Genomic DNA, 18,945 nt, shown 5'->3' with positions numbered 1-18,945 from the left:
ACAGAGTGGGCCACGCTGGGCAGGAAGTGCTGTCTGTACTCCGGTCACCAGGGGAAAGCTGGAAATCACAGTAAGGAGGAGTGAGGTCCCTCTCTGGAAACCTGCAGGTGGGACACAGGCAGCCATCTGCCCTGGGAAGTCCAGGTGTTCTCCAGACTCGAGGCATGGGGTGGAAGCTTCTAGGTCTCTGAGTCTTGACTGCAGCTGCTCCAGCGGCATTTGACTATAATGCCAGGTACTGACGCCCTTGGCGTTAGCAGGCCAGCGAGCAGCTCCTCTCTGGTGGAGGAGAAGGTTCTGTCTGGCCACAGTGGCTTCCGCTGATTCCTTCCTGCCAGGTCGCCCTCCCCTCTCCCCGCCGCCCTGCTCAGCCAGCTCAGACCCCGCGTGCCGGGAACACGGCGCTGCAACCGGGGGAGACCAGGTGTTTTCCTGTGATCACAATTATTTCTGTACCAAGTTATACACTCAATTTTGAAAACATTTGCTTTTTAAAACTTAAAAGTTGAAAGAGGACCTCGATCTGAAATCTTCGCTCTCGAAAGAGATTTCTACTGACTTCAAAAGCAGTCTGACCTGCGTGAGCTCTGGAGTCAGACGCCATCATTAGGAAGAGCTCTGATGTTAGTCATCTATAGCGCCTGTTTTCTCTTCAGAAAATGGGGATAATTATATTTACCTATTTCATAGAACGTGAGCTGTAATTATTGAAAGTTAATGAAAGTTAACAGACTAATACCCCGTTTAACACGCACATACACACACGTACACACGCACACACACAATGATCTCTTCTCCTTGAGAGACCGCGCGCAACATCTCCACAGACTCACCGGCAACCCCAATGATGTGGCCATGATGTCCACCGAGACAAAGGCCAGAGCTGGGAACCGCAAGCGCTGAGTGACGTGTTCCCGATCTGAAAAGCTACCCGATTATCACCTTCCCTTTCAAGTTCTCTGTCTAGGGCGAATCAAGATTTGGAAAGGTGTTGTGGTGAGGCCACTGGGAAATGCGACGTTGGCTTCTGTTTTCACTTTGGGGACCTTCCCAGGCCTCCCTGGGTCCCAGAGGAAGGTGGGAGTGCACAGACTGTGCCCTGCTGTAGCCCATTCCTCACAGGAAAGAGAAGTCCCGCCTGTCTCTGGGCGGCGTCACTCTGCCTGTTACCTGACGGGCCTCCAAGTCTTCTCACCTTTAAAGCCAGGTGAGCCACTCTTGGCAGAGGGGTCAGTGGCCTGCCCCATAGTGAGGACATGAGGGGCACCTGGATTCCCAGATGGGGCAACATCTGGTGCCTTCTGGAAGCTTCTACATGTCCCCCATGCACACCTGCTCCCAGGTGAAGACTTGCAGGTCAGAGGCACTCTGAATGGTCAATGGGTGGACCTGAAAGAGGTTTCACGGAGCCACATACCTGGGAGGCGGTTTTCTTCTGATGTTTTAGAGCAGTATTTCTCACTTTCTCCCCACCCAGGTACTCTTACTGGCGAAGGAGAGAAACTAACTCCCCCATCCTCTGGGCCCAGGGCACTGCAGTGGCTTGTCACCAGCATGGATATCTTGTTTTGTCACAAAAGCCCTATGTGATCGTAGAACCGTTCTCAGACTCTTCCCTCTATTCCAACATACAGTCTGGTTTTAATGTGTGAGCCGTGCTTTTGTATGATAGCAAGCCACTTACTCTCTGAGCCAGAACTTCCAGATGCCACCTAACTCCCCTGTCTTGTTTTATCTTCCAGGTCTTTCTCTAGTTTGCCATGATTATGTCGATTTCCCTAATGGGTGCTTCCTTTCAGGTGTTTTCCCAATACTTACCATTTAATCTATTGGAAACTGAGGTCTTTATTTTCCTGCCTCTTTCTCCTTCTTGTTTCTCCAGTATTATTCAAAGCTTACAGACTTTCCTGCTGGTTTCTCAGCTTTGTTTGCTGTTTGAACATTGTGGGCAGAGGTGGAGACCTAAAACAAGTCAACAAACGAAAACAAATAACATTAATAGACTGAGAGTTGACCGAAGATGTCCCCGGCACCAGTCCAGCAGGGGCTGCCTTTACAAAAGAGAAAGCATTGCCTGTACTCTGATGCCAGGTTGGTCGTTAGCGGGAGTTTGGAACAAGATGACAGATCCCAATAGAAAGTGGTGCTTCCACATGCCCGGCACGGAGTCGGAAAGGCAGCCTCACCACAGTGAAGCCAGAGACCCAGCACAGAACTTGTGCCGGTGTGTTTGGCTGAACTGTGACAATCTGGCAAGTGACTCAGTGGACACTTCCCCGACACATCCCCCACATGATGGTTTAAAAAAAAATCTAGAAAATAATTTTTTTCCTAAACTAAAGTTGAAAGGGTACAATAACCCGGACACAAGAAGCTGATTTGGTGATTTAAAAAAAAAAAAAAAATGGTGTCCTGTCCCTCATCAAAGAGTCTGACAAATGCTCTCTGCATTGGGCCTGTGCTAAAGGCTTTATGTGCATTTTATTACTTAGTTCTCCTCACAACCCTCTGGAGGAGATTTTCTTGTTACCACCATTTTGCACATGGCTTAAGAGGGTTTAAAAATCTTTTCACGGCCAGGAGTGGTGGCTCATGCCTGTAATTCTAGCATTTTGGGAGGCCAAGGCAGGAGGATCACTTGAGCCCAGGGGTTTGAGGTTGCTGTGAGCTGTGGTAACACCACTGTGCTCCAGCCTGGGTGACAGAGTAAGATGCTGCCTCAGAAACAAACAAACAAACACAAAACTCCCAAAACCTTCCTCAAGATCATACAATTGCCAAGTGGCAGAATTCATATCTAAATATCTAAGCATCTAGACCCTGGCCCCTGTGACCGAGAGTCTTTCTCATAGCTACTGTGTAATCCATGCATCTCTCTCTCTGCAGAAAACTTGCCTTTTCCTGGCAGAGATTTAAAAAAATGTCTAAAACTATCAGGAACACCAGAGCTCTGGAATCATGTTTGTCTTTCTGATCGTTAGTGTATTTCTAGCTTTTTGTTATTTTATATTTAAGGGATACATTTAGTGAGGCATTGTGTTGCATGTATTTTTGTCCTTGGTTTTGTTTTTTCCTGCTAGAGATTATCTTGGCTTTTGGAAGTTAGAATCTATTTCTGATAAAAAGATATTCACATCCATAATTCAGCCAGTGCATCTTCTGGATGGATTTTATTATCTTCTGAAACTGGAACTGGTGCAACTAATTCATACAAATTGCACCGTCTTCAGCATTTTTATAAAGGCTACCTCAAGAGGGAGCTCCTTGCCAGCCTTAGATTTGTTCACGTCTCTCCGGGCCTGAGACTTGGTTTTGGAGCCATTTTCAAAGACTAGATTCCAGTCCTGCACGAGTCGGGAGGAATTTCATGGTAGAGCCATGAGGAAACATAATAGAAGTGCAGAAATCTGAGTTCTTAGCATGGAAGCTGTGAGGGTCCAGGGATTTAGATTTCTATAAAGATTACTTAAAGAAAAACCACTATTAATTCTTTTACTATCTAGAATCATAGAAGGCAGGGAGAATGGCTTTTCCCTCTTGTTAAAGGGTTGGTGGGATCCAGAGGTAGGGGGATTCTTAGCTCTCCTGTGTAACCCATTACATCATTTAATATACCCATAAAATACCCCGAGGCAGAGGGTGTTAGGGTATTTGTTTTCATTCTTTTAAAAGTCATATTTGCTCTTCTGAAAAAAAATGCAGAGGCACAGCTAAAAAGGCAGAAGGGATCTGAGAATAGAATTCTAAATAATATTCAATTAATCCAAAAGAAAGTAAGAAAGGAGGAGCAGAGAAATTAACAAACACACTGATGGGACAAACAGAAAACAAATTGGAGCAGCAGACTTAAACCCAACCACATCAGTAATTAACATTAAGTGTAAATGGATTAAACACTCCAATTTAAAGGCAGAGATATTAGACTGGAGAAAAAATAAAAGCCCAACTATATGTTATCTTTATACATAAATACAATTAGATTAAATGTAAAAAGAGTGTGTCATACAAACAGTATGCTTTACAGAGCTGGAGTGGCCATATTCACAGACAATAAAATAGACTTCAGGATGATAAATATTGCCCGAGTTAAAAGGAGCAATTCTCCAGGAGCATATAATGGTCATAAAACTGTATACACCCAGTAATAGAGCTTCAAATGCATGAAGAAATATTGAGAGAATTTAAGAGAGTAATAGACAAATCCATAATCATAGCTGGAGATTTTAACGTCCCTCTGTCAGTAGTTGATAGGACAACGAGACAAAAAATCATCCCATTTATGCATCTAGATTGGCCGTCCCAGGAGAAATGAGCTGGTGTTAGCAGGTGGGTGTTCTGCTCACTACAGGTTTCTATTTAATTTTCCTGGCTAATGAAGAAGCAGCTGTCTCAGCATCCTTTGTTACCCAGAAGACATCTTGAGACTGATGACAGTTACTCCAAGAGTGAACCTGGTCTTTACCTTGGCGAGCAGGCTGCAGAGGAGTTCCTCTTCACTCCGACACTCGAGATCAACCCTGTTGTCTAGAGGGGATGAGTTTCCAGTGCAGAGAGTAAATTGCTTCCACTCCAAGAAGGCCCCTGTCTCCAGGGAGCGTTTTGTAACAACTGTTCATTACACCACCAGGCTGTCAGGGGAAGTGGGGTCCTTCGAGGGTCCTCGAGCTCAGTGTTTGATTATGCTGATGAGTCCTTGAGCTCCAGGATTAGAGGTTTACCTATCTAGTTAAGTGACACTTAAAATCAAAGGCCCATTATCTTCCAGCCATCCACTTCAAGGCCAGATTGAGTTCTGCTAGGAGCCGCCTAATAGGATTATGGAAACACAGGCCAGCTCCACTCTCCCCTGTCACTTGTCAATTCTCAGCCTAACCATCTCCTGAGAAGGGAATTTTTTCAATTTCCTACACTAACAGGATTCAACAGTTTTCCAGGCCTGAGAAAATAAAGGATTTGAACATGGTGGACAGTCTTGCAAGGATAAACAGAGGAGTTATTTAGGTTCAAGCCTCTTACGCCTCTCCCAGTTATGGTACGTGTGGTCATGGAGACTGAACCCTCTGGGCTGGTTGGAGAGTATTTATTATTTCTAAGTTAGTGTTTGTGTAGTTCAATTTAAGCCTTATTCCCTTGTTTTCTAAATTATATGGAGCTAAAAATTAGATCTGCTATTATCCAATTCTACTCAATAGGGGGGAAAGGAGCAAACAGCTCAAGTTGAACCAAGAAACCAAATTAAAGAAATTGCACATATTTGGTGGTTGGGAGGAAATACCCAACATCAAAATACTATATTTTATTAGGCCAGGGAAGAAATCCTAAAATGTATGGAACTAATAGGAAGCTGGTTTCCAATGGGCTTTCATCTTTAGACCAGTAACGTACATTACATAAAATCCCACCTGGAGCAGGAGAAAGTCAGAAAAACAGTAGGGACTAAACAATGGGAAAGGGGAAAGATGGAATACTCAAGCTTGTCTTCTACAGAACCATTCAACCCACACTGCCCGGAGATACTCCATTGTTTTTATCTTTGGAATCAAGATTGTGATTAACGCAATATTTGTTTTTTCTATACAGTATGTTTAGTATCTATTGTTCTTTCCATCTGGTTTCCTTAGCGAGGTCAGGAACTCTCTCTGATGCCACAGAAAGCTTTGTGTACCCCTGAAATCCTCAAATATGGCATTTTTCTGTTTTGTCTTTAGTGAAAGAAAGAGAATGAAAGAACATGAAAGAATAAAACATTTTACTCCAGCCTCTTGAAAGACCCTACCATTGACTCTTAACTTTAATTACTGCTTAGAAAATGAATGAGGGGGACAGACATTACAGTATCATTCATCTAAATTAGTTACTTCTCTTCTAGTAGTTTAATTACATCTTCCACAGGGGAGAAGGCCATTCAGAACCCGTTTATTTATTTATTTACTTTTTAAGTAGGGGGGATGTCGTCTCACTCTGTTGCCCAGGCTGGCCTCGAACTTCTGGACTTAAGGGATCCTCCCACCTCAGCCTCCTGAGCAGCAGTGGCTGCAGGTGTGCACCACCACACCCAGCTTACCCATTTATTTTTATATGATAGATGTATCAAAGGGGGAAAAACTTTTTGTCTACTTTTTCCTCCAAATTGTTTAAGGAGTTGGGAATCATGACACTTTAATTGGAAAAAGAACATAAGACTCCAGGTCAAGGAGGACTCTGGTTGTTAGTTTTGTGACTTTGAGCACACGAGTCTCTTCTGAGCCTCAGCCTCCTCATCTGTGGACTGGGGAGATTCGTACTTTCCTCCTTGCCTTGTGATGTCACGTAAGACTGGCACAGTGCCAGGGACAGCTTTTGTAGGTGGCAGCACAGTCATCAGACAATCCGCACTGGCCAGGCTTCGTCACAATCTGGAATTCTCTTTTTCACTCAGTGATCCCTTCTCGCAATCTGATATCTTCTGCCTAACTCTAGTCCACCGTTCCTATTGTAGCGTCTTCCTACTTTTCTTTTTCTGTTTGCTTTTTCACTTGACTGAACTATCATGGTTTTCATTATTTACCATGTACCTGAGATTTAAAGACAAAACGTATGTCATGACACCACCCCTTTTTCAGGGATGAATTCTTCAGGTTCATTTGGCACTTTTCCAATCTTACCTTTCTGTAGCCTAACCTGCTCTTAACTGAGAACCTAGTGTTTGAGCTGTGGTCCGGGAAGCTGGTCTGATGAATGGGCTTGGGGGGGACTCCCTTTCCAGGGCAGGCTGGGCCCCCCCCACCCCCCACCCCGGCCTCGGGTCAGCCGAGCAGGGGTCCCACTTCTAGCAAGAAACGAATCCTCTCTGGTTTCCAAAGCTCCTCTTTTTGTTTTGTGTTGTTTTTTAAGCTCCAGATGAAAGTCCCTTTAAAGAATTTTTACAACCGATGTGTTGTAAGACATTAAGCTAGAAAGTAGTAGTATCCTTCACTGCTCTTGTGCTCTTGTGTTTGGGGTTGGTGGCCTCATTTTCCTTTTGAGGATATGTCTCATTGATGTAATTCTAAAACAATTTTAAACCCACAGATTAAGAACATATGTTTCTTCATGTCACATGTTGAGAGAGACTTCAACTCATGCTGAAGTCTATAGTGAAGAATGTCTTTAAAGCAAAATTGCAACTTTGCAGCTATATTATCTACAAATTGTATCGTCTTGACCCAGAGACTCAGACGGAAGGCCCAGCCAACGTAGCATTCTTTCTCTGACAAAGGCCTTCATATTTTTTTTTTTTTATCATTGTGTGGGAGAGGTAGGGGAGGTGGGAGCGTGGTAAGGTGGAGAGAGATGTTCTCCCTCTCTTGCATTAGTCCCAGAATGTCAGGAATGTTCCTCAAAGGTGGATCTGTCAGCATGACCTTTGCTAACTCCTTCTTGAATCTGTTTATATTTTATCTGCTACCTCTTAGGACATAAGTTTCAAATTTTTATTATCTACAGTAGTACAGAGCTTCCTCTTCTTGTCCTAAAATTACCTCTTTCAAGCTTCAAGGAGTGCTCTCCGTCCTTTGCTTTTGGAAGCGATGATTATATTTTCTCTGTTCAGTTCGGCCTGATCCTGAGGCCCTGATGGTATCTGTTCAGCCTTTGTCTGTCAAGGCGGAGAAGGCTAATTTTGGTTCAGAAAATGGAAAATTTTCAAAGGAGCCTCCCTCCACCGAATAGTTTTTGACCTAGGGTTTCGATTAAGGTACAGTGGCCCTCATTGTTGAAATGCAAAAACACGTCTTAGTGACTGTTGACAAAGAGTTAAGCATCACAGACAGCATTAGTACAAGTAAAAAACAGAGCCGATCCAAAGCATATAACGTACACTCCAAAATAAGCCAGGCTCGCCCCTCTTTAATGGGATCATTGCAGTCATGCCAAATTCTACAGCTAGTCAATTGTATACATATGGTAAAACTTTTCATACCATTCAACATTCGCTGCAATGTGATTTTAATTACATACAGATTGGTTAGCTGGAAGAAAGCACTGGAATTAAACAGAATAAAGTTAAACACAGGCCCTTTTGTAAGTGGCCCCCTGGCTTAGGTTAGGGTGTATGCAAATGACTGCCAGGGACAGCGAAAGGAATGTGTGTGGTTTGGGGGACCCTGGGGATGGGACAGAACTCATCTCTAACCTGGGAACCCACTTGTTTATCTGGAAGGGGAGCGTTTACAGAACCGGTGATTATGCTCCTTTTGAAGTCAAAACTTATGCTGACGCTTGCACCTTGTTACTCACATTCTTCCTTCCCGAGTACAGAGTTGCCTCTGCCCAGACGAAATTGCTCTCCAGGCAAAAGCTGCGTTCAACTGGAACGGCTGTGGGGGTTGGCTAGGGCACAGTCGTAGTTCTGGAACTTTCTTTTCCCCCCCAACCAGACTTCATTAGGCCGTGCTTCTTGTCTCTCTGAAGTGAGTGGCACATAACGATTTCAAAAGCGACGCTGTTTACTCTACACAAGAAAAGAAATGGGAAGCCAATTTTGTCGCAGAGTCTGAAACGGCGATTCCCGCTCTCAGCGAGGATGGGCCTTTGCTCTGCAGAGGGGAAACCGCCGCTCTGGAATGTGCTTTCCTCAAACCTTCGCAGCATAGCTTTGGTTTTCTTCATGACTTACTGGAATGGCTTCTACTGGCCGAATACCTTTTGGGTCAGCCTCGAGAGGAATCTCAGCGCTCTCTTTTGTGAGATGAAGATACACCCCCCCACACACACACACAGAGCTGACTTCATGGGTTGGCGTGGAGAAGCCTGAAGGCTTCCTGACACAAAACCTGCCAGCATCTTCTAGAGAAGATGGAGTTAGTGTGGGAGGGGCATGAAACAATACTAGGCTTTCTAGAGCCTTCCTGCATCACATCAGACCGCCGTCTCTAGGAGTGGGATGGGCACGCCAGGAAGTGTGGCTGGTGAGGGAGCGGGCGGGGCTGCCAGGCCCAGGGGGCTCTCTTCCCAGCCTCCATGGAGAAGGGCACTGGGCCTCTTGGGACCCACAGTCACAGGGTGGACGAGCTAGTGGATCCCAGGTGTTGGGGGAGAAACCAGCCCCCACCACCCAGTGTCTTTGGCCAGGGCAAGCTTCTGCCTGCCTACAGCCTCGGCTCGTCGGGATGGTGGCCACAGCAGTGAGGAATGTCTACGTCCACCTGCATCTGCCTCTTTTGGTGGATGTGCATAGAAACTAATCTGTAAACATACACACCCCAGTCCATTTCTCTATTGTTTGGCCTTTGACTCAGTCATTTTTCTTGGAAAGTTCCCAGTTTTAGCCTAGAGGGAGTTGTGGGCTTATTATTTAACTAAGTACTAATTAATTAAGTGGATCTGGTTTTTTTTCATTTAATTTAATTTATTTATTTGAGTTCTTCCATAATAAATATCTATGGGTTGAAATGTCTTACTTTGGGGAAAATGGCAGAACTATTGGTTGACTAAAACGTAGCCACTAGATTATGAATTTCTTGAGGGCAGTCTACATGTCGTACCCTCTTTTGCCAGATAAGTAAAGACTCAATGAATGACTCTAAAATTAATTTCACCAGCACTTTGGAAGGCTGAGGCAGGAGGATCGCTTGAATCCAGGAGTTTAAGACAAGCCTGGGCAACATAGGGAGACTATGTTGGGCAACAAGGGAGATTTCCCTTGAAGGGATGCCTGGATGGATGCTGATCGGTATTGCGAGTCATTTTAGCCCAGACTGGCAAGCGGATTGGGCTGCAAATGGGTCACACATCATGGTGATTTGTTTGGACTTCATCTCTTGGGCAATATGTTGTCATTAAAAGTTCCAAAACAAAGACGTGACCTAAATCTCTCAGTGTTTTTGGAAGTCATTCTGGCTACAGTGTGACAGATTGGTTTGGGAGAGACCAGAAGTTGGAAGAACAGTTAGAAAACTCCTGTAATGGTTCAGAGGAGACATGAGGAGGCCTGAGAGGGTAGAGGCTTGAGAGATATTTATAAGGCAGAATTTTTCTGTCTCTACAGAAAAATTTAAAAATTAGCTAGGCATGGTGGTGTGCACCTATAGTCCCAGCTACTCAGGAGGCTGAGGCAGGGGGATTACTTGAGCCCAGGAGTTGGAGGTTGCTGTGAGCTATGATTGCACCACTGCACTTCAGCCGGGGAGACAGAGTGAGACTCTGTCTCTAAAATAATAAAAAAAATGAATTAAATTAAATTAAATCGATTTCACTCTATTGCAATGAGTTTTTTAAAGAAAAAGACTGTTTAATCATGTGTTCAGATATATAAAAATGGCACCTACTAGTCATACAAGTAAGTTTTTCTCTGTTTGAAAAAGAAGGAAGGAGGGAGAGAGGAAAGAAGGAAGGATAAAAGGAAGGCAGGAAGGCTAGTTAAAATACAAGGACTGCGGTCTCCAGCAGTGGGAAGCACAGCCGTTTAAACACACAGTGTGAGAACGTGCTGTGGTAGAGACTTCCACCAGCAACTGGAGCAGCCCTGACAAAGGAGCCAGCAATTAGGCGTAAGGGCGCCGGGGAAGGCCTTACAGAGGGGCTGTTGGGCAGCAGTGAAGGGCCCATGCTGGGCGGTGACGTGGGGAAGGGCGTTCCAAGTACTGGGACAAAGTAAACATGAACAGGTATCAAAGAACCTGGCACATTTTTGGATAACAAAAAATTCAGTATGGTTGGAATGTAGGAAAAATGAGCGAGTGGGAATTTCCTGAATCGAAGGGTGGTATCCCGAACTTGGGCCAGCTCTCACTCACCATGGTCAATTATAACGATTTATATACGTGTCTGTATCTCCTGCCAAAGTGTTTGCACCCTGCGATCTGGGAATGGGCCGTATGGACTTGTTTGAGTGTTCCTGAATCCATTGTGATTTCATGAGGGCCCAGATTTCCCTTGAAGGGATGCCTGGATGGATGTTGATCGGTATTGCGAGTCATTTTAGCCCAGACTGGCAAGCGGATTGGACTGCGAACGAGTCACACATCATGGTGATTTGTTTGGACTTTATCTCTTGGGCAATATGTTGTCATTAAAAGTTCCAAAACAAAGACGTGACCTAAATCTCTCAGTGTTTTTGGAAGTCATTCTGGCTACAGTGTGACAGATTGGTTTGGGAGAGACCAGAAGTTGGAAGAACAGTTAGAAAACTCCTGTAATGGTTCAGAGGAGACATGAGGAGGCCTGAGAGGGTAGAGGCTTGAGAGATATTTATAAGGCAGAATTAGAATCCAGCCCCAATTTTTGGTGACCAGTGGGTTAAAGAGAGGGGAAATCAACGATCACTGTTGACTCGAGTGAAACTAGGTGTGATTTTCAAGTAGATTTATACTCAAAGATGAAAAGGAAAAGAGATCCCAACACTAAACATAATTAACTGATTGATGTTATTTAGAATAATGAAACTTAGTTGAATAAGAGTTTGCTGGCTGGGCACAGAGGCTCACGCCTGTAATCTTAACACTCTGAGAGGCTGAGGCAGGCAGATTGCTCGAGGTCAGGAGTTTGAAAGCAGCCTGAGCAAGAGCGAGACCCCATCTCTACTATAAATAGAAAGAAATTAATTGGCCAACTAATATATATAGAAAAAAATTAGCCGGGTATATTGGCACATGCCTGTAGTCCCAGCTACTCGGGAGGCTGAGGCAACAGGATTGCTTGAGCCCAGGAGTTCGAGGTTGCTGTGAGCTAGGCTGACGCCACGGCACTCACTCTAGCCTGGGCAACAAAGCAAGACTTTGTCTCAAAAAAAAAAAAAAAGAGTTTGCTGACTAATAAGATTTACATGGATATGCAAAAGAACTGATTTATTTAGAATATATCATATGCATATTGCTTTTATTATATAATAGATATACAAATACATGAGTAAAGAGTATATTCTGATCTTATAAGTATAATCAGGGCCTCGACATGTGGCCTCACAGGCTGTGCACTGCACGCCTCTCAAGGGACAGCACTAATAATAGCAATAGGTCACTCCCCCCTCCATAAATCTGCTGTATGTCCCTCTCATCCTTTAGTTCCCACTCATCCTTTAGTTATGTTCACGGACTGCTGCTTTGAGCAACAAATAAAGAAGGTGTTTACAATGGGAATTTGATGGCCTTTTGATGATTAATCATCTGATGGGAAACCTCCTATGGTCAGGTCATTAGTGTTAGGTGTGTGTTGAGTGGGAGTTGGGGGTGTCTTTTTGTGTCTCAGAGGAGGGAGAGAAGTTTTTCTCCTTTTAAAGGACTTGAGAGACTCTGATTCTGTTTCCCCTTCTGACAACAATGGAAGAATCAAGCTTTGTGTTGGTGTTTATGTTTTAGGGCTTCGTAGTGTGTACCGTGAGGCTGGGTGTTTCTGTGTCTTACCCAAAAGTGAATGATGCAGAATGACACGTGGACTCTGCCATTAGAAGGGAGGATGGATGGATAGAAGTGGATGGAAAAAAAAAGATCTCCCATATTCTTTCTCAACAATCACATGTTGCTTTAAAATTTTTGTGGATTTTTGCTCACATGCTTCAGGGGAAACGGCTCCAAAATAGGATGGGCCCAGCATTTGGGTTTGGCCTGCTCTGGCTGTGGCCCGCCGTGGCTGGGGTTTCTAAACCATCACAGCATTTCTCAGCGGCCCAGGACTCGGCTTGGAGGATGCGGAAGGCTCAGAGCACTTCGTCTTCCTGGATGTTAGGCTGCCAAGGGCTAAAGGCAGGGAAAGGAGCCTTGTTGATTTCGGAGGAGCCCAGACGACTCATAGACAACAATCTCCAGATACCCAGTCCCTTGGGGTCCAGTTGCCAAACTGTGGTCTGGAGTCAGGCCTGGGCATAGTGCAGGTAGTGTCCAAACATCTGTTTTGCTCCACACATATTCATCTGGTGAAAACATGTCAGGCCGCCTCCTCCAAGGCCGTGCACTTATTTTAAAGAATGCTAGAGAGGAAATATATCGCTTACCATCTTCCTCCCTCTTTGGGAGTGTTTATTGTGATTGGAAATCATTCTAGTCCACACGGTGGTGGCTTTCTCCCACCCTTTGTGTGCCTATGCTAAACAGCGCTCTGTGCAAATAAACAGAAAGGAATACGTTTTTTATTTAGCTGCAGAAGAAGGAGTGAAGTTGGGCTCTGGAGGGCCAGAACCACATAACCCGGGCTTGTGTCCTCTGGGCATGCTTGCTTTTGTCGCCTCTGGAGCGAGGCCAGGAGGTACAGTAGAGGCCTTGGCCAGTGCTGGCCGGGAGCCCAGACTCAGGTATTCTGCGGTGAGTGGGACTGCCAGGCCTGGTCTACTGTCTGGTAGAATTTACCTGGGGTTGATCTCGACTGCTCCGGCTGGGAGAGGACATTTTGAGCTGCTCTGAACTTGATTAAAACCTAAAAGCAAGAAACAAAGCTGAAAAACTGGCGCATTTGAACATCAGACATTTTTTAAACGTAGTTCCAAAGCTAATAAAATCTCCATCCGTTGGAACAATGGAGTAGATTTACTTGCCATCAAAACTGCTTTGAAAACGTTCTTAGGGGCAGCCGCATAGCACCTAAGGCTACCCGGTGACTGACACAGTGTACATTCTGCCAGCAAGCCCCTCACAGTCCAGCCTCTTGTTTGACAAACGAAGGAAACATGGGCTTTAATCTCATTCTTTTTCGTCTACTAGACCTGGAAATACCAAGTAATTGATCGTTCCATTGTTTGTTCCCTACTTCAAACAAATGATTTATGTAAATCCCTTTAGTTTAAAAGAAAGAAAACCCACAAACACAGAAAGCCACACAAATCAAGTGTGTGGCCTAATAAATTACTGTAAGGCGAACACCACCCACGCCAAGCCAGGAAACAAAACTTTACTACTATTGCAGAAGCCCCCCATATGTGCCCCACCCCAGAATCCGTCCCCTCCCCTCCCCGTAAGTCACACTCTTCTGACTTTTTACGGTAATCACTTTCTCGTGTTTTATGTTTAATAGTTTTACCACCCAAATGTGTATCCCTAGGTTCGAATGTTTAATCTTGCCCATTTAAAAATATTTAATATGACTTTTCATTCTTTTTTTAAGCCGTAAATGATTCCCTTATAATTTATCTGTCGAAGAAACTTTAAGCAAAACTTAAAAGTATCTAAGCTAAATTTTACCAGCCAACACTAACACTTTAGTTACCTTGTCTTGTGTTACCTATGACATTGAGAACCTTTTGTTCTGAAAACAGAGTGGCAACACTTAATTTTAAGTGAAACCAGGTAAAACCTAAAAATAGATATAAATTAAAAGGCTAAGAGGCAAGAGAACTTCTTTTGGATTTAGACTAGCAATAGAAAGGATATTGTTTTCTGCTGTTCGGAGGGAGCTTCCCATTCTATGATACTGTTGATTTTGTGATGTATGAGATTGTAATACAGATAATCATGAAATTACATACGATCATCTGTATTCTGGACAAAGAAAAGAAAACAGTTTATGGCTCTCTAAGGAAAAGCAAACTAACAACCAAAATCTGAGCCAGCTTAGAATAAAAAGCAAGGACTCTATTGTCGGGGGGGTGGGGGGATTGATTTTTGTCTCTTTTTGCTGCAGTGTGACCTGGGCAAATCATCTAGCTTCATCCTTCAGATGAAGATAACAGGAGCTATTTATTAACTGAAATCCACCTGCATTTTTGTTACAAAGAACAATTATGCATTAAACCCTCTGCCTTAATATTAATGTTGAGCCTTGAACATGTTAGTTAAACCTGAGTCCTTGGTTTAACAAGTAAGATGTGTGAAAAACCACATACTCAGGAAACATCAGACATAATTTCATTTATGTATGGGCACTAATACTTTTAAATTTTCACTTGATAATAATGTATTAGCATTGATAATAATGAAAATGATGAATACTTGCAGAATATATTCCGGTTTACGAAGCACTTTCACATGAACTATTAACATTTGTTCCTTAATAGGATAAAAAATATAATGCCTTAATTGTTTCTCCTGCTTTCAACATATGCTAGTGTTCCCTCCTTGGCCATAACCTGTAGTGAAGGAAAACTTGTTAATGACCTTGTTATTTGTACTGTTACATTATACATCATGGGTGAAGAAACATAAAGCATAAATATCTAATTGTTATTTTTCTGTATGTTTCTGGGGATTTTTGTTTTGTATAGTATCCAATTCTTGTTATTATTATCATAAGTCTATATAGGGAAAATATGGATAAGTAATCTTGACATCATCTCATGTCATTGCTTGTCAACAGATAAATATGCAATAACCAAGTCACCAAAATAACTTGTGAACTTGACTGTCTACTTATTACTGCCTAGCCATTGCATGTCTACAGTATGCATGATATAAGTGACTCTACAGGTAGATCTTTTTCTCTTGTCTTGAATCCATACTCATAAACCTGAGAAAATGTCTCTAAGTGACAGTCTAGATTACTCCCAAGTCCTCAACTTGTAAATGTGGTATCCAGAAGTTTTATGAGGGTAGTTTTATGAAAAGAACAGAAAATGTAATATCTATTATGTCTGATAAGGGAGAGCACAATAAACTGCCATCCCAAAGGAGGCTCTGCTCTTGGGATTAGGTAGTTTGAAGGGCCCAAAGTCTGGCTTTCTGCCTCCTGGCCTTCCAGACTCCGAAGCTCTCCTGCACTCCCTTGGCAGTGGGAATAATAGGAATTCCTTCTGGACTTAGCCAGTGCTTATAGACCTCCTGGCAGCTCCCATAGTTCTAGAAATTAGGGCTAGATTTGGGAGTCATTCTTCTCAAGGTTTGATCCTCTCTTCTCGAGCCTGCCTCCACCATGTAAACACAGAACTGGTATTATGATGCCTTTTCGTGGCTTGATGGGTGCCCACCCTTCTGTCCCAGGCTGCAGGAGAAGAGAACCCCAACTGTTTTCCTCTCTCATTCCTGAAACTTCATACCAGTCTTTCTCAGGCTCTTCCTAGCCCTGAGCATTAGATGTGGGCATCTCATCTTTGAGAGAGTTCTCCTTGGTGAGAAACCAAAATTGTACCCAGCTCACTCTGGAGCTAGGTGCTAATTAATCCCTGGGCAGACACCTGCTCCTCCTGGCTTTCACCATTTTGTATGAACCTCTAATAGAGCATTTGTGACTTTGTTCTATAATTCGAAAACTTTCACACCTTTTTTCACCACGATCTACAAAAGAAAATATATGTTACATTGCAAACCAGCACACATAGACGTGTATGAGATTGATGAAGACATGTAGACATATGCCCATGTGAGTTCCCTCACCTTTACTGTATTCACACTATTTTCTATTCTAGGCTATTCTGTCCTACTTTATTTATTGGTTTATTCATTTATTTCCAATGCTGAGCAAGACCCACTAAATGAATCATGTGACCTTCTGATGGGTCATAAACTGCAGTTTGAACAACACAGTTATGATTGAGGTGCCTGACTTCCCCTCCCCATCCTTGCTGGGTTATGAGCCCACTGAAGGCAGAAAGTGTGTTGATTGCTCCTTTGCACCTACCTTGGTGCCTGGCATGTAGCAGCTGCCCAGATAAATATAATTGCACCAAAGAACTCAGCTCTCTGGATCTTTGTGCCCCATTTATACCTGTGCATACAGGGGCGGGGGTGGGAGGTGGTTGTGAGCTGACCGAAACCATGCATTTCAAGCAGATCACAGGGCCCAGTGCCAAGAGTTGCTCCATTAACCTACGTTTCTTTCTGGATTTTGACATCTAGCTCTCTCTCAGATGGACTTTTTAACTCCACTGAAGTTTCTTCAAGTGTAATGAGAAGTTTGAACTCCGTTAGCCTAAGACCCCAACCTGCTTGAGCACACTAACATTTTCCAAGATGCTATTTGTACCTAGAGGTAAATTGCCCTTCAGGGACAGCAATTTCTTCCTGGAGCTTAGCCCAGGTCAGGCTCTGGCTGAAAATTTGGGAGGGCCGTGGAAAAGAATCCTTTTTATCACACCCTGGTGGAACTCATTTCTCCATGAAAAGTGGAGACGCGAGCTGATTATTAGAATCTCATAGCAGCAAAAATGAAAATTACTTCCATATTTAGAAAGATTATAAAATAAGTTTTAAAAGACATGAAATTTTGAATAATTTTTGAATCAAAAGTTTTCATAAGAGCTATTATTTCAAAACCATGAACCTAAACTAAGTCTGATGTAGCAGAAAGAGGACTACTGGCTGGTGAACTTCCCACTTGACCAGTAATGGCCGCTATATTGTGGGTGGGACAGTGTCTCTGGGTCTTATTTCTTTATCTATGGAAAGGAGTGTCCCATCCATCTCCAAAATTCTGTGAACCCAAATATGAACTTTGGAGTCCTTCATTTTCTATTCTCTGGAACATATTAATATTAACCAATGAAGAGATAATATTCCAATAAAAACATATCTCAGCTGCAGAGTCTAATAAAACACAGGGCCTTCAAGCTCTTCTCTCTATAATCATGTCTTGCTACTATCAGGTAGAAAGACTAAATGATGTTTTAGCCAACTTTAGAGCCAGGGAGGACTCAGGTTAGCTGTTGTCTGTATAAATTAAACCTAAAAAACCAGCTTTTGCATGAATCATCGCAGTCTTAATAGTTGGTTCTGAATTGTACTTCATCCTGTGCATGAAATAGGAGCTTTCCATGTATCGTTGTGTGACTTGATAGCTCACATATGGGTGATTTAACGAGCCTGTTTGTCGTTTTCTTCTAGGAAACAATGACTTGGAAGATAATGGAGCCTCTGCGCGTCTAGCAGAATATGAAGTCTTTCGTCTTCGGCCAACTGGCTTAAGTTTAAGAAGGTCAGTACTGAGCCCCATTTGCCCTTGAAGTTAACAGGGTGATTGGGAACCTCTCACCTGCGTTGGACTCCCCTGACTACCTTGGCACTGACATCAGGTTTTCTCAGATGACAGGAGCAGCGCGATGCTCAGCGTGGTGAGGGTCTCAGTGCACTTCTCCACCACCAGCTCCATGGTGGGGAAGCTGCTCGTTTGCTCCTTCCCACACTGCTGTCTCCCGCAAAGAGTCTATGGAAAAGAAGGTTCCATAATAAGGGGTTCACCTGGAAAGGCTAAGCTCCCCTGAAAAAATTTCAGAAAGGACTCCCTTCCCTCTGTTTTCTTCAAAATAAACACATCTTCAGCTTCCGAGCAATGCAGGGGCTGTCACATCAGCGCTTGTGTGGACGAAACACAAGTCAGCCGGTGTAAACCGTCTTCTAACTCGCTTGTGTGCCGTTGCTCATCTTTGGCCCCTGGCATTAATCTTGTTGTATGTCTCCCCGCTCTGCTCTGGTTTCAGCGCCTTTTACCTGAAATGAATGTCCCACCATGGCACTGCCCTGGGAGTCCCTGCGTGGCTCCCCTTCTCCCTCGGGATAAAATCGGGTGTCCAGGGTGGCCCGTGAGGCCTCTGTGGCCTGAATCCCACAGCCCCCATCTGCCTCATCGCTTAACACCCCTTCCACCAATCACCCTCGGATCTGTCGCCTGTTGGGTCCCTCTGCGTCTTTGTCCTTGCTGTTCTTTCTGTCTGGCATGACCGCCGGCCCTCCTTCCCCTGTCTACAGTGCGAGACTCAGGACCAGTGTCAGCCACTCCGGACAGCCTCTCCGGAACCGTTGCCCCAGGCTGCAGAATCTGCACATATGCCCAGAGCCCCCGAACACCCCTGTGTCCCTACACTCACCTCAGTATGGCAACATGACATTTTTGCTTTTTCCTCCCCTCTCTCGTTGCACTGGGCACTCTCCTTTATCAGGGATCTCCTCTTCCTTGAGGCAGTATGCCCAGTGGTCAGGGCACAAGCCCTGGAGCCTTAGGGCCCAGGTTCAAATCCCAGCTCTAAAATTACTGACTGTGCAATCTTAGACACCATCTCTTCCTAGCTTGCTTTCCTCATCTAAAAACTAAGGGTAAAATAAGGGTTTTGTGTGTGTTGAGTGGTGCGTCTGAAGC

General features: G+C 44.1%; 1 protein-coding gene across 1 annotated transcript in view; it reads left to right on the top strand.

The window, feature by feature from the left end:
• SCAF8 (SR-related CTD associated factor 8) overlaps window positions 1-17,784 on the top strand; it is a 185,990-nt gene extending 168,206 nt beyond the window's left edge. Inside the window, exon 22 of the mRNA XM_012759849.3 lies at window positions 17,697-17,784. The gene's annotated coding sequence lies outside the window, so the exon portion shown is untranslated. The remainder of the gene's footprint in view (window positions 1-17,696) is intronic.
• Window positions 17,785-18,945: the final 1,161 nt, after the last annotated feature.

This window comes from Microcebus murinus, chromosome 5 (genome assembly GCF_040939455.1).
Source record: "Microcebus murinus isolate Inina chromosome 5, M.murinus_Inina_mat1.0, whole genome shotgun sequence".
NCBI classification, from domain to species: Eukaryota; Metazoa; Chordata; class Mammalia; order Primates; family Cheirogaleidae; genus Microcebus; species Microcebus murinus.
Note: the sequence above shows the minus strand (reverse complement) of the source record. Positions and strands in the feature narration are given on the sequence as shown.